Source organism: Mytilus trossulus, chromosome 5, assembly GCF_036588685.1.
Source record: "Mytilus trossulus isolate FHL-02 chromosome 5, PNRI_Mtr1.1.1.hap1, whole genome shotgun sequence".
NCBI classification, from domain to species: Eukaryota; Metazoa; Mollusca; class Bivalvia; order Mytilida; family Mytilidae; genus Mytilus; species Mytilus trossulus.
In genome coordinates, this window is record NC_086377.1 from 84870721 (window position 1) to 84884525 (window position 13805).

Consider the following 13805-nt stretch of genomic DNA (forward strand, 5'->3'; position numbering starts at 1 on the left):
AATGTTATTATATGTCACATGTTGGTGTTAAGTATTAGAGTGTTATGGCTAGGTCACATGATGGTGTTAAATATAAGAATGACATTGCTATGTCACATGTTTGTGTTAAGTATGAAAGTTTCACTGCTATGTTACATGTTGGTGTTGAGCATAAAATAGTTACTCCTATGTCACATGTTGGTGTTGAGCATGAAATAGTCACTCCTATGTCACATGTTGATGTTGAGTATAAGAGTGTCATTGCTATGTCACATGTTGGTGTTAAGTTTAAAAGTTATTGCTATGTCACATGTTGGTGTTGGTTATAAAATTGTCAAGAGGGACATTGTTATGTCAGAGGTTGGTGTTGGGTACAAGAGGGACATTGTTATCTCACATGTTGGTGTTGGGTATAAGAGGGACATTGTCATGTCATATGTTGTGTTGGGTATAAGAGGGACATTGTTATGTCAGAGGTTGGTGTTGGGTACAAGAGGGACATTGTTATGTCAGAGGTTGGTATTGGGTGTAAGAGGGACATTGTTATGTCAGAGGTTGGTTGTGTGTAAGATGGACATTGTTATGTCAGAGGTTGGTGTTGGGTATAAGAGGGACATTGTTATGACACATGTTGATGTTTGGTATGAGAGGGACATTGTTATGTCACATGTTGGTGTTGGGTATAAGAGGGACTTTGTTATGTCACATGTTGGTGTTGAGTATGAGAGGGACATTGTTATGTCAGAGGTTGGTGTTGGGTATAAGAGTGACATTGTTATGTCAGAGGTTGGTGTTGGGTATAAGAGGGACATTTTTGTATGTCAGAGGTTGGTGTTGGGTATAAGAGTGACATTGTTATGTCAGAGGTTGGTGTTGGGTATAAGAGGGACATTGTTATGTCAGAGGTTGGTGTTGGGTATAACAGTGACATTGTTATGTCAGAGGTTGGTGTTGGGTATAACAGTGACATTGTTATGTCAGAGGTTGGTGTTGGGTATAAGAGGGACATTGTTATGTCAGAGGTTGGTGTTGGGTATAAGAGGGACATTGTTATGTCAGAGGTTGGTGTTGGGTATAAGAGTGACATTGTTATGTCAGAGGTTGGTGTTGGATATAACAGGGACATTGTTATGTCAGAGGTTGGTGTTGGGTATAAGAGTGACATTGTTATGTCAGAGATGGGTGTGGGGTACAAGAGGGACATTGTTATGTCACATGTTGGTGTTGGGTATAAGAGGGACATTGTCATGTAACATGTTGGTGTTGGGTATAAGAGGGACATTGTAATGTCAGAGTGTGGTGTTGGATATATGAGGGACATTTTTATGTCAGAGGTTGGTGTTGGGTATAAGAGGGACATTGTTATGTCAGAGGTTGGTTTTAGACATAAGAGGGGCATTGTTATGTCAGAGGTTGGTGTTGGGTATAACAGTGACATTGTTATGTCACAGGTGGGTGTTGGGTACAAGAGGGACATTGTTATGTCACATGTTGGTGTTGGGTATAAGATGGACATTGTCATGCCATATGTTGTGTTGGGTATAAGAGGGACATTGTTATGTCAGAGGTTGGTGTTGGATACAAGAGGGACATTGTTATGTCACATGTTGGTGTTGAGTATAAGAGGGACATTGTCATGTCATATGTTGGTGTTGGGTATAAGAGGGACATGGTTATGTCAGAGGTTGGTGTTGACTATGAGAGTGTCATTGCTGAGTGACATGTTGGTGTTGAGGGAAAGTGTTGAGCATATGAGTGTCATTGCTATTTCACATGTTGGGGTTGACTATAAGAGTGTCATTGCTATGTCACATGTTGGTGTTGAGGTAAATAGTGTCATTGATATGCGTTTTGTACCTTTTTGCATAGCTCTTCATCGTTTTCATAAGCTTTGGATTTTCAAATATTTTGTCCTCGAGCATCACTGAAGAGACATTTATTGGCGAAATCCGCATCTCGTACAGAAAAAAATGGTAATGTTAATGTTATTATATGTCACATGTTGGTGTTAAGTATTAGAGTGTTATGGCTAGGTCACATGATGGTGTTAAATATAAGAATGACATTGCTATGTCACATGTTTGTGTTAAGTATGAAAGTTTCACTGCTATGTTACATGTTGGTGTTGAGCATAAAATAGTCACTCCTATGTCACATGTTGGTGTTGAGCATGAAATAGTCACTCCTATGTCACATGTTGATGCTGAGTATAAGAGTGTCATTGCTATGTCACATGTTGGTGTTAAGTTTAAAAGTTATTGCTATGTCACATGTTGGTGTTGGTTATAAAATTGTCAAGAGGGACATTGTTATGTCAGAGGTTGGTGTTGGGTACAAGAGGGACATTGTTATCTCACATGTTGGTGTTGGGTATAAGAGGGACATTGTCATGTCATATGTTGTGTTGGGTATAAGAGGGACATTGTTATGTCAGAGGTTGGTGTTGGGTACAAGAGGGACATTGTTATGTCAGAGGTTGGTATTGGGTGTAAGAGGGACATTGTTATGTCAGAGGTTGGTTGTGTGTAAGATGGACATTGTTATGTCACATGTTGGTGTTGGGTATAAGAGGGACATTGTTATGACACATGTTGATGTTTGGTATGAGAGGGACATTGTTATGTCACATGTTGGTGTTGGGTATAAGAGGGACTTTGTTATGTCACATGTTGGTGTTGAGTATGAGAGGGACATTGTTATGTCAGAGGTTGGTGTTGGGTATAAGAGTGACATTGTTATGTCAGAGGTTGGTGTTGGGTATAAGAGGGACATTTTTTTATGTCAGAGGTTGGTGTTGGGTATAAGAGTGACATTGTTATGTCAGAGGTTGGTGTTGGGTATAAGAGGGACATTGTTATGTCAGAGGTTGGTGTTGGGTATAACAGTGACATTGTTATGTCAGAGGTTGGTGTTGGGTATAAGAGGGACATTGTCATGTCAGAGGTTGGTGTTAGATATAAGAGGGACATTGTTATGTCAGAGGTTGGTGTTGGGTATAAGAGGGACATTGTTATGTCACATGTTGGTGTTGGGTATAAGAGGGACATTGTCATTTCACATGTTGGTGTTGGGTATAAGAGGGACATGGTTATGTCAGAGGTTGGTGTTGGGTATAAGAGGGACATTGTCATGTCACATGTTGGTGTTGGGTATAAGAGGGACATTGTCATGTCAGAGGTTGGTGTTAGATATAGGAGGGACATTGTTATGTCAGAGGTTGGTGTTGGGTATAAGAGGGTCTTTGTTATGTCACATGTTGGTGTTGGGTATTTGAGTGACATTGCTATGTCACATGTTGGTATTGGGTATAAGAGGGACATGGTTATGTCAGAGGTTGGTGTTGGATACAAGAGGAACATTGTTATGTCAGAGGTTGGTGTTGGGTACAAGAGGGACATTGTTATGTCAGAGGTTAGTGTTGGGTACAAGAGGGACATTGTTATGTCACATGTTGGTGTTTGATATAAGAGGGACTTTGTTATGTCAGAGGTTGGTGTTGTGTATAAGAGGCACATTGTTATGTGATCAGAGGTTGGTGTTGGCTATAAAAATGACATTGTTATGTCAGAGGTTGGTGTTGGGTATAAGAGGGACATTGTTATGGCAGAGCTTGGTGTTGGGTATAAGAGGGACATTGTTATGTCAGAGGTTGGTGTTGGGTATAAGAGTGACATTGTTATGTCAGAGGTTGGTGTTGGGTATAATAGGGTCATTGTTATGTCAGAGGTTGTTGTTTGATATAAGAGGGACTTTGTTATGTCACATTTTGCTGTTGGGTATAAGAGGGACATTGTCATGTCAGAGGTTGGTGTTAGATATAAGAGGGACATTGTTATGTCAGAGGTTGGTGTTGGGTATAAGAGGGACATTGTTATGTCACATGTTGGTGTTGGGTATAAGAGGGACATTGTCATTTCACATGTTGGTGTTGGGTATAAGAGGGACATGGTTATGTCAGAGGTTGGTGTTGGGTATAAGAGGGACGTTATCATGTCACATGTTGGTGTTGGGTATAAGAGGGACATTGTCATGTCAGAGGTTGGTGTTAGATATAGGAGGGACATTGTTATGTCAGAGGTTGGTGTTGGGTATAAGAGGGTCTTTGTTATGTCACATGTTGGTGTTGGGTATTTGAGTGACATTGCTATGTCACATGTTGGTATTGGGTAAAAGAGGGACATTGATATGTCAGAGGTTGGTGTTGGGTATAAGAGGGACATTGTTATGTCACATGTTGGTGTTGGGTATAAGAGGGACATTGTCATTTCACATGTTGGTGTTGGGTATAAGAGGGACATGGTTATGTCAGAGGTTGGTGTTGGGTATAAGAGGGACATTATCATGTCACATGTTGGTGTTGGGTATAAGAGGGACATTGTCATGTCAGAGGTTGGTGTTAGATATAGGAGGGACATTGTTATGTCAGAGGTTGGTGTTGGGTATAAGAGGGTCTTTGTTATGTCACATGTTGGTGTTGGGTATTTGAGTGACATTGCTATGTCACATGTTGGTATTGGGTATAAGAGGGACATGGTTATGTCAGAGGTTGGTGTTGGATACAAGAGGAACATTGTTATGTCAGAGGTTGGTGTTGGGTACAAGAGGGACATTGTTATGTCAGAGGTTAGTGTTGGGTACAAGAGGGACATTGTTATGTCACATGTTGGTGTTTGATATAAGAGGGACTTTGTTATGTCAGAGGTTGGTGTTGTGTATAAGAGGCACATTGTTATGTGATCAGAGGTTGGTGTTGGCTATAAAAATGACATTGTTATGTCAGAGGTTGGTGTTGGGTATAAGAGGGACATTGTTATGGCAGAGCTTGGTGTTGGGTATAAGAGGAACATTGTTATGTCAGAGGTTGGTGTTGGGTATAAGAGTGACATTGTTATGTCAGAGGTTGGTGTTGGGTATAATAGGGTCATTGTTATGTCAGAGGTTGTTGTTTGATATAAGAGGGACTTTGTTATGTCACATTTTGCTGTTGGGTATAAGAGGGACATTGTCATGTCAGAGGTTGGTGTTAGATATAAGAGGGACATTGTTATGTCAGAGGTTGGTGTTGGGTATAAGAGGGACATTGTTATGTCACATGTTGGTGTTGGGTATAAGAGGGACATTGTCATTTCACATGTTGGTGTTGGGTATAAGAGGGACATGGTTATGCCAGAGGTTGGTGTTGGGTATAAGAGGGACATTATCATGTCACATGTTGGTGTTGGGTATAAGAGGGACATTGTCATGTCAGAGGTTGGTGTTAGATATAGGAGGGACATTGTTATGTCAGAGGTTGGTGTTGGGTATAAGAGGGTCTTTGTTATGTCACATGTTGGTGTTGGGTATTTGAGTGACATTGCTATGTCACATGTTGGTATTGGGTATAAGAGGGACATTGATATGTCAGAGGTTGGTGTTGGGTATAAGAGGGACATTGTTATGTCACAATGTCACACGCTGGTATACATGGTATGAGAGTGACATTATTATATCACATGTTGGTGTTGAGGTAAAGAGTGTCATTGCTAGGTCACATGTTGGTGTTTAGTATAAAAGTGTCATTGCTAGGTCACATGTTGGTGTAGAGTAAAAGAGTGTCATGGCTAGGTCTAATGATGGTGTTAAGTTTAAGAGTAATTGCTATGTCACAAGTTGGTATTGGGTATATGATCAAGTGGCACATATCATGTTCAGTACAGGAATGGTAAATTAATGTTATATGATCAGGCGGCGCATGTCATGTTCAGTACATGAGTGGTAAATGAATGTTGTATAATCAGGTGTTACATGTCATGTTCAGTACAAGAGTGGTAAATGTATGTTGTATGATCAGATGTCTTACGTCATGTCTAGAACAGGAGTGGTAAATGAATGTTGTATGATCAGGTGTTACATGTCATGTTTAGTACTGGAGTGGTAAATGAATGTTGTATGATCACATGTTACATATCATGTTCAGTACAAGAGTGGTAAATGAATGTTGTATAATCAGGTGTTACATGTCATGTTCAGTACAAGAGTGGTAAATGTATGTTGTATGATCAGATGTCATACGTCATGTTTAGAACAGGAGCGGTAAATGCATGTTGTATGATCAGGTGTTACATGTCATGTTCAGTACTGGAGTGGTAAATGAATGTTGTATAATCAGATGTCACATATCATGTTTAGTACTGGAGTGGTAAATGAATGTTGTATAATCAGGTGTCACATTTCATGTTCAGTACAAGAGTTGTAAATGCAGGTTGTATAATCAGGTTTCACATGTCATGTTCAATACTGGAGTGGTAAATTAATGTTGTATACTCAGGTGTCACATGTCATGTTCAGTACAAGAGTGGTAAATGAATGTTGTATAATCAGGTGTTACATGTCATGTTCAATACAGGAGTGGTAAATGAATGTTGTATAATCAGGTGTTGCATGTCATGTTCAGTACAAGAGTGTTAAATGTATGTTGTATGATCAGGTGTCACGTGTCATGTTTAGTACTTGAGTGGTAAATGAATGTTGTATAATCAGGTGTCACATCTCATGTTGAGTACAAGAGTGGTAAATGTATGTTGTATAATCAGGTGTCACATGTCATGTTCTGTACTGGAGTGGTACATGTATGTTGTATAATCAGGTGTCACATCTCATGTTTAGTACTGGAGTGGTAAATGAATGCTGTATAATCAGGTGTTACATGTCATGTTTAGTACAGGAGTGGTAAATGAATGTTGTATGATCAGGTGTTACATGTCATGTTCAGTTCTGGAGTGGTAAATGAATGATGTATGATCAAGAGTTACATCTCATGTTCAGTACAAGAGCGGTAAATGAATGTTGTATAATCAGGTGTTACATGTCATGTTCAATACAGGAGTAGTAAATGAATGTTGTATAATCAGTGTCACATGTCATGTTCAATACAGGAGTGGTAAATGAATGTTGTATAATCAGGTGTTGCATGTCATGTTCAGTACAAGAGTGGTAAATGTATGTTGTATAATCAGGTGTCACATGTCATGTTCAGTACAGGAGTGGTAAATGTATGTTGTATGATCAGGTGTTACATGTCATGTTCAGTACAAGAGTGGTAAATACAGGTTGTATGATCAGATGTCACATGTCATGTTCATTACTGGAGTGGTAAATGAATGTTGTATGATCAGGTGTCACATGTCATGTTTTTTACTGGAGTGTTAAATTAATGTTGTATGATCAGGTGTCACATGTCATGTTTTTTACTGGAGTGTAAAATGAATGTTGTATGATCAGGTGTCACATACCAAGTTCAGTACAAGAGTGGTAAATGAATGTTGTATAATCAGGTGTTACATGTCATGTTCAGTACAAGAGTGGTAAATGTATGTTGTATGATCAGATGTCATACGTCATGTTTATAACATGAGTGGTAAATGAATGTTGTATGATCAGGTGTTACATGTCATGTTCAGTACTGGAGTGGTAAATGAATGTTGTAAAATCTGGTGTCACATATCATGTTTAGTACTGGAGTGGTAAATGAATGTTGTATAATCAGGTGAATGTGTCATGTTCAATACAAGAGTTGTAAATGCAGGTTGTATAATCAGGTGTAACATGTCATGTTTAGTACTGGAGTGGTAAATTAATGTTGTATAAGCAGGTGTCACATGTCATGTTCAGTACAAGAGTGGTAAATGAATGTTGTATGATCAGGTGGCACGTCATGTTCAGTACAAGAGTGGTAAATGCAGGTTGTATGAGCAGGTGTCACATGTCATATTCAGTACAGGAGAGGTAAATGTTTGTGGTATGAGCAGGTGTTACATTGTCATGTTCAGTACAGGAGTGGTAAATGTATGTTGTATAATTAGGGGTCACATGTCATGTTCAGTTCAAGAGTGGTAAATGCAGGTTTTATGATCAGGTGTCACATGTTATGTTCAGTACATAAGTGGTTAATGAATGTTGTAGAATCAGGTGTCACATTGCATCTTTAGAACAGGAGTGGTCAATGAAAGTTGTATAATCAGGTGTTATGTTTCAAGTCATGGTCATGCAAGATTTTTTTTTAACCAAAGTAATGTTTTTTGTGTCGAATTCTACATGTATGTTATGTGTAATAAAGTAAATCACAATATTTCAATTGTAAACAGTTATGAAGTATCAGACAGCAACTCTTTGACATACAAACTTGAGTGGTATTCATCAGTGTAATATAGTTAATCACAATATATCATAATACTATTTTTCTTAATATTTTGAAGACAAGAGTATTTGCAATAAATAGAATGTACACTGAATCACTGAACACTAACAAGGGCAGTGTTTAACTGATCCACATTATGTGTACTATATAATAAATATCTGTAAATGTGTTAAACATTTTACTTAACTTACATCATCATCTTTACATTCCAAGTTAGCTCTGTTCTTTATACATAATTCTACCTCTTTTATATTCCCCAACTCTGCAGCTTTAAGAAGTTTCTGTAAGCAAAACAAATCTTTTACATTTTCCTCTAGAACATACAAATGTATTATAAATGTAATAATTGAATTTAACAAGGTACATTTTTACAGTTTCAACAGTTTATATTATGCATCAGTTTTGAGATCAGCCTAAGTTTTTGTTGAGGTTTGTGTTGCTCGGTCTTAAGTTTTCTATGTAATGTTTTGAATATAAAAAGAAGACGTGGCATGATTGCCAATGAGACAATTCTACAAAATAGACAAAACAAGTGAAACTGCGAGCTACTGCTCACTGATGATACCCCCGCCGCAAGTGGATAATATTAATAGTGTAAAAAATATGCAAGTGTTCGGTAAACAGGAAGTTGTCGAGTGATGAATCTGAAAACGCATCACACGGTATAGCTGACTTATATAAATCCTGAAACCGAATTTCAGAAATCCTTGTATTGTAGTTCCTTAGAAAAATGTGACGAAAATTTTCAACTTGGCTATCATGTGTAAAATCATACAAGTGTTCGGTAAACAGGAAGTTGTCGAGTGATGAATCTGAAAACGCATCACACGGTATAGCTGACCTATATAAATCCTGAAACCAAATTTCAGAAATCCTTGTATTGTAGTTCCTGAAAAAAATGTAACGAAAATTTTCAACTTGGCTATCATGTGTAAAATCATACAAGTGTTCGGTAAACATGAAGTTGTCAAGTGATGAATCTGAAAACGCATCACACAGTATGGCTGACATATATAAATGTTGATACCAAATTACAGAAGGGGTGGATGTGTAATTCCTGAAAAAAATGTGACGAAAGTTTCATGGGACGGACTGACTGACGGACTGACTGACGGACTGACGGACGGACTGACGGACGGACTGACAGACAGAGGTAAAACAGGATACCCCCTTTTTTTAAAGCGGGGGTATAATGACACAGAAAATAACAACTATAGGTCACTGTACAGCCTTCAACAATGATCAAAGCCCATATTGCATAGTCAGCTATAAATGGCCCTGAAATGATTAATGTAGACCGTTGAATTTTGATTGTTTTTCATTTTTTTCCATGACGTTATCAGATTCTCTTCGACATAAAGAGTTGTGAATGTCCTACAATATCTTACGTTTCTTTTTTTTTTGTCTCCTCGAATTTTGTATATTGAAATTCTGTTCACTGTAGTCATTTTGATTTCTCCTGTTCTCCCCCTGAGAATACTGCACGCCTGTATCTTTATAACATAGGTCACATGACATAGGTCACATGACACTGACTGACTCTGAGATATTGCACACCTGTATCTTTATGTACATTTTATTGACAACATAAGTCACATGACACTGACTGACTCTGAGATTACTGCACGCCTGTATCGTATCTTAATGTACATTTTATAGACAACATAAGTCTCATGACATAGGTCACATGACAGTGACTGAATCTGAGAATACTGCACGCCTGTATCTTTATGTACAGTTTGTAGACAACATAGGTCACATGACATAGGTCACATGACAGTGACTGAATCTGAGAATACTGCACGCCTGTATCTTTATGTACATTTTATAGACAACATAGGTCACATGACATAGGTCACATGACAGTGACTGAATCTGAGAATACTGCACGCCTGTATCTTTATGTACAGTTTGTAGACAACATAGATCACATGACATACATTTTGTAGATCACATGACACTGACTGACTCTGAGAATACTACACACCTATATCTTTCTGTACAGTTTATAGACAACATCGGACACATGACATAGGTCACATGACAATGACTTTTAAGAAGAAAAACTTACCTCATCCCAACTTGCCATTATATCCTGTAAAAGAAATTGAAATCATTGTATATTTATCAAAATAAGGAGATATAATTACCAATGAGACAACTATCCACTTAAGTTCAAATGAAGTGGATGTCAGCAATTATAGGCAACGGTACGGCCTTCAACAATAAGAACAAGAGGCTGTCAAGTGACAGCAAACTGGATTTTCCTGCATAGGTCGAACCCTGAACAGTTGAACAAGTATGGACACAACATTTAAGTTTAAGACAGCTCTGAATTTGGATTCTGATTGAATATTTATAATAGATTATTTTCTAATTAAGAGGGAATGCCATGAACCATCAAGCTTCCTCCCTAAAATTTATTGAAAGTACATTTTTAATTAATAATGAAAATGATATTTGCAAATCTCAAACACAAACAGGATCATGTAAAAACATAAACATTAACACACACAGCAAAAATTACCACATAACAACTGTGACATCTACCTTCATAACACATTTATAGTTTGTGATATAAAGTATTCATTTCCATGCTCAGATTAATGAAGAGTTCTTTCTATGCGAAGAAAAAGTGTTTGATATACCAGATATATAGCTATTCACGTGTTTGATGATGACATGCAGAATTCATGTATTTGTCCACCAGACAGCAACGAAACAACAGTGAAAAACACAATTACACATCAGACAAACATACAAGTGTAAAGTTAGCCGTCGATTACAGCCCATGCTAATATTCATGAGTGCAGAAACTTTCGTATAGATAGTTAAAGAGAAATGTGTGATCCATGAATTTTGTGTTCATACAAAAGACGAAGACTTAGAGTTTGTCAAGTATCTGATGGGGTCACTAAACTTTTTGAGTTTAAAAATATATATTGCACCTACTTTTATGTTTAAAAAGTAATTTAAATCGAGGACAAAATGTGTTTATATATTTGTCTTTAAGAGACAATAGCGTATAATCATCAATTGTGGCCATTAATAGCCGACTATACGGTATTGGGTTTTCTCATTGTTGAAGGCGTTACAGTTGCCTATCATTACTTACATCCACTTTATGTGTGCTCAAGTGGATAGTTGTCCCATTTGGCAATCATACCCCATCTCCTTATTTTTGTATATAAACATCCCTCAGAAGTTCGGGTTTCCATTATAAAGTATTTACATACATCACAGTGTTTACAAAAAAGTATTGATTTTTGACATATATATATTTCAGTATTTGGCACTTTCAAACTGTTCCCTTTGCTCTGACGGTAGTGGAAAACAACTGTTGTTTCATATGGTTTTCGTCTTTGCTAAGATTTTTTTTCAAATGGAGATATTAGAATTTTTTTTAATTTTTAACAGACTCGGACTCGAACATTTGTCAATCCTAATAAAATCATTAATGATGTTATCCATGTGTATGTTCGACAAAGTGGGAAATTTGATATGTTTTGATATGTTTTGTGAAAATTGCACCGTTACACCTAAACCTACTATATTTCTTTTATGCATTGGATATAAAAATTTCTATTTTTGTATATAAAATAAGGCCTTTTTTTTATGTTATTTTACACAAATAATTTTTGGTCCCTTTATAGCTTACTTTTCAGCAAAGAACCTATGATTGCTTACTTTACTAAATTGTGTATTGAATGCAAAGATGTCTCAATTGGCACTCATACCTCATCATCGTATTTCTAACTTAATAGGTAATATTGCACCCACTATGATCCAGAGAATTTATATAATCGGAGATATTGCACAGGACAGCAGCCGAAAGATAAAAATACCTATGACAGACTCTGCTGTTGTCTGTTCTATAGTCGAGTTGTTGTCTCTTTGACACATTCCGAATTTCCATTCTCAATGTTATGCATCGAGTGATGAAACTACAAAATATTTTAAGCTATTTACCGTCCGAGCTTTAATAACACTTATTTTTAGCATACTGAATATTATGATGTTCAGATCCTGATAAAAAGTTTACACATCCAGTACATATAGAAGTGTTTCTGTGCCAGTTTTTGTGTTTTTTGAGGCAGAACTGTTTTTGGAATGACATTTTATATGTTTTAAAGAGATTACATTTCATACTTGACAGTAATCACTTCATACGAAATTTCACGGTTTCACGTCGTGAAATTATTGCACAGGTACAATGCATAACAATGGAAAACAAGAGTGCACACGCTGAATTGTCTCGCCTTCTTTACTAATCATTGATATTATGTTGATAGTCCTAAATATAAAGCTTTATTACATAAAATATTTCCATACACCAAATATAGTTGACCTTTGGCATATAATATTAGATAAAAAGACCAAAACTCAAAAACTTAACTTTGACCACTGAACCATGAAAATGAGGTCAAGGTCTGATGACATTTGCCGCTAGACATGTACACCTTACAATCATTCCATACAACAAATATAGTACACCTATTGCATAAAGTATGAGAACAACAGACCAAAACACAAAAACTTAACTATAACCACTGAACCATGAAAATGAGGTCAAGGTCAGATGACACCTGCCAGTTAGACATGTACACCTTACAGTCCTTCCATGCACCGAATATACTAGCCCTATTGCTTATAGTATCTGAAATATGGACTTGACCACCAAAACTTAACCTTGTTCACTGATCCATGAAATGAGGTCAAGGTCAAGTGAAAACTGTCTGATGGGCATGAGGACCTTGCAAGGTACGCACATACCAAATACTTATAATAAGAGAGAATTCAACATTACAAAAAATCTGAACTTTTTTTTCAAGTGGTCACTGAACCATGAAAATGAGGTCAAGGACATTGGACATGTGACTGACGGAAACTTCGTAACATGAGGCATATATATACAAAGTATGAAGCATCCAGGTCTTTCACCTGCTAAAATATAAAGCTTTTAAGAAGTTCGCTAACGCCGCCGCCGCCGGATCACTATCCTTATGTCGAGCTTTCTGCAACAAAAGTTGCAGGCTCGACAAAAACCTACTTAACTTCTTTTACAAGGCAAGAAAGAAATTAAAGTCGAACAGTGAAGCTCGTAAGCAATACTTTTTCAATCATGCAAATTGAAGATTATGTTATATATCTTACAATGAACATATTCGCAGAACAAAAACATTTATTTTGAGAGTCCCAGACTCTATATTAGTTGACAGTTTTTTCAATAATTCCACGTGTTTTCGAGCATGTCGAGTTGTAGTAAACTCGTAGTAGCCCACAATGCATTGTAGTTCATTGAGTCGATTGGTCAGTTTTTCAAGGCCATTTTGGCCTTGTGTTTTGAAAATTACTATGCAAATTTATTCTGACGTCAGGAAATTTAGAGTTCTCGACCTGTTACTTGTTCATTGAATAAGTTTTAGTTATTTCCCTTTGAACAGAAATATGGTAGAACATAGTTCTCTAACATTAGATATGATTTAATCACTAAAAATAGTTCTCTTAAATTAGATATGATGTAACACAATGTTATATCTATTGTCAAATTATAATCAAATATAATTAATAGGTCCAATTTTTTTCTTTCATTTGTCACAAACTAATATAGATCTGCAACTTTTCTATCCATGCCAACAACTTTAAATGT

At 36.9% G+C, this 13805-nt stretch overlaps 1 long non-coding RNA gene across 1 annotated transcript in view; it reads right to left on the minus strand.

Moving 5' to 3' along the window:
* Positions 1-8346: 8346 nt before the first annotated feature.
* LOC134719224 (uncharacterized) overlaps positions 8347-13805 on the minus strand; it is a 36018-nt gene continuing 30559 nt past the window's right edge. The window contains exon 3 of the long non-coding RNA XR_010107551.1: positions 8347-8436. This is a non-coding gene — a long non-coding RNA (uncharacterized LOC134719224). The remainder of the gene's footprint in view (positions 8437-13805) is intronic.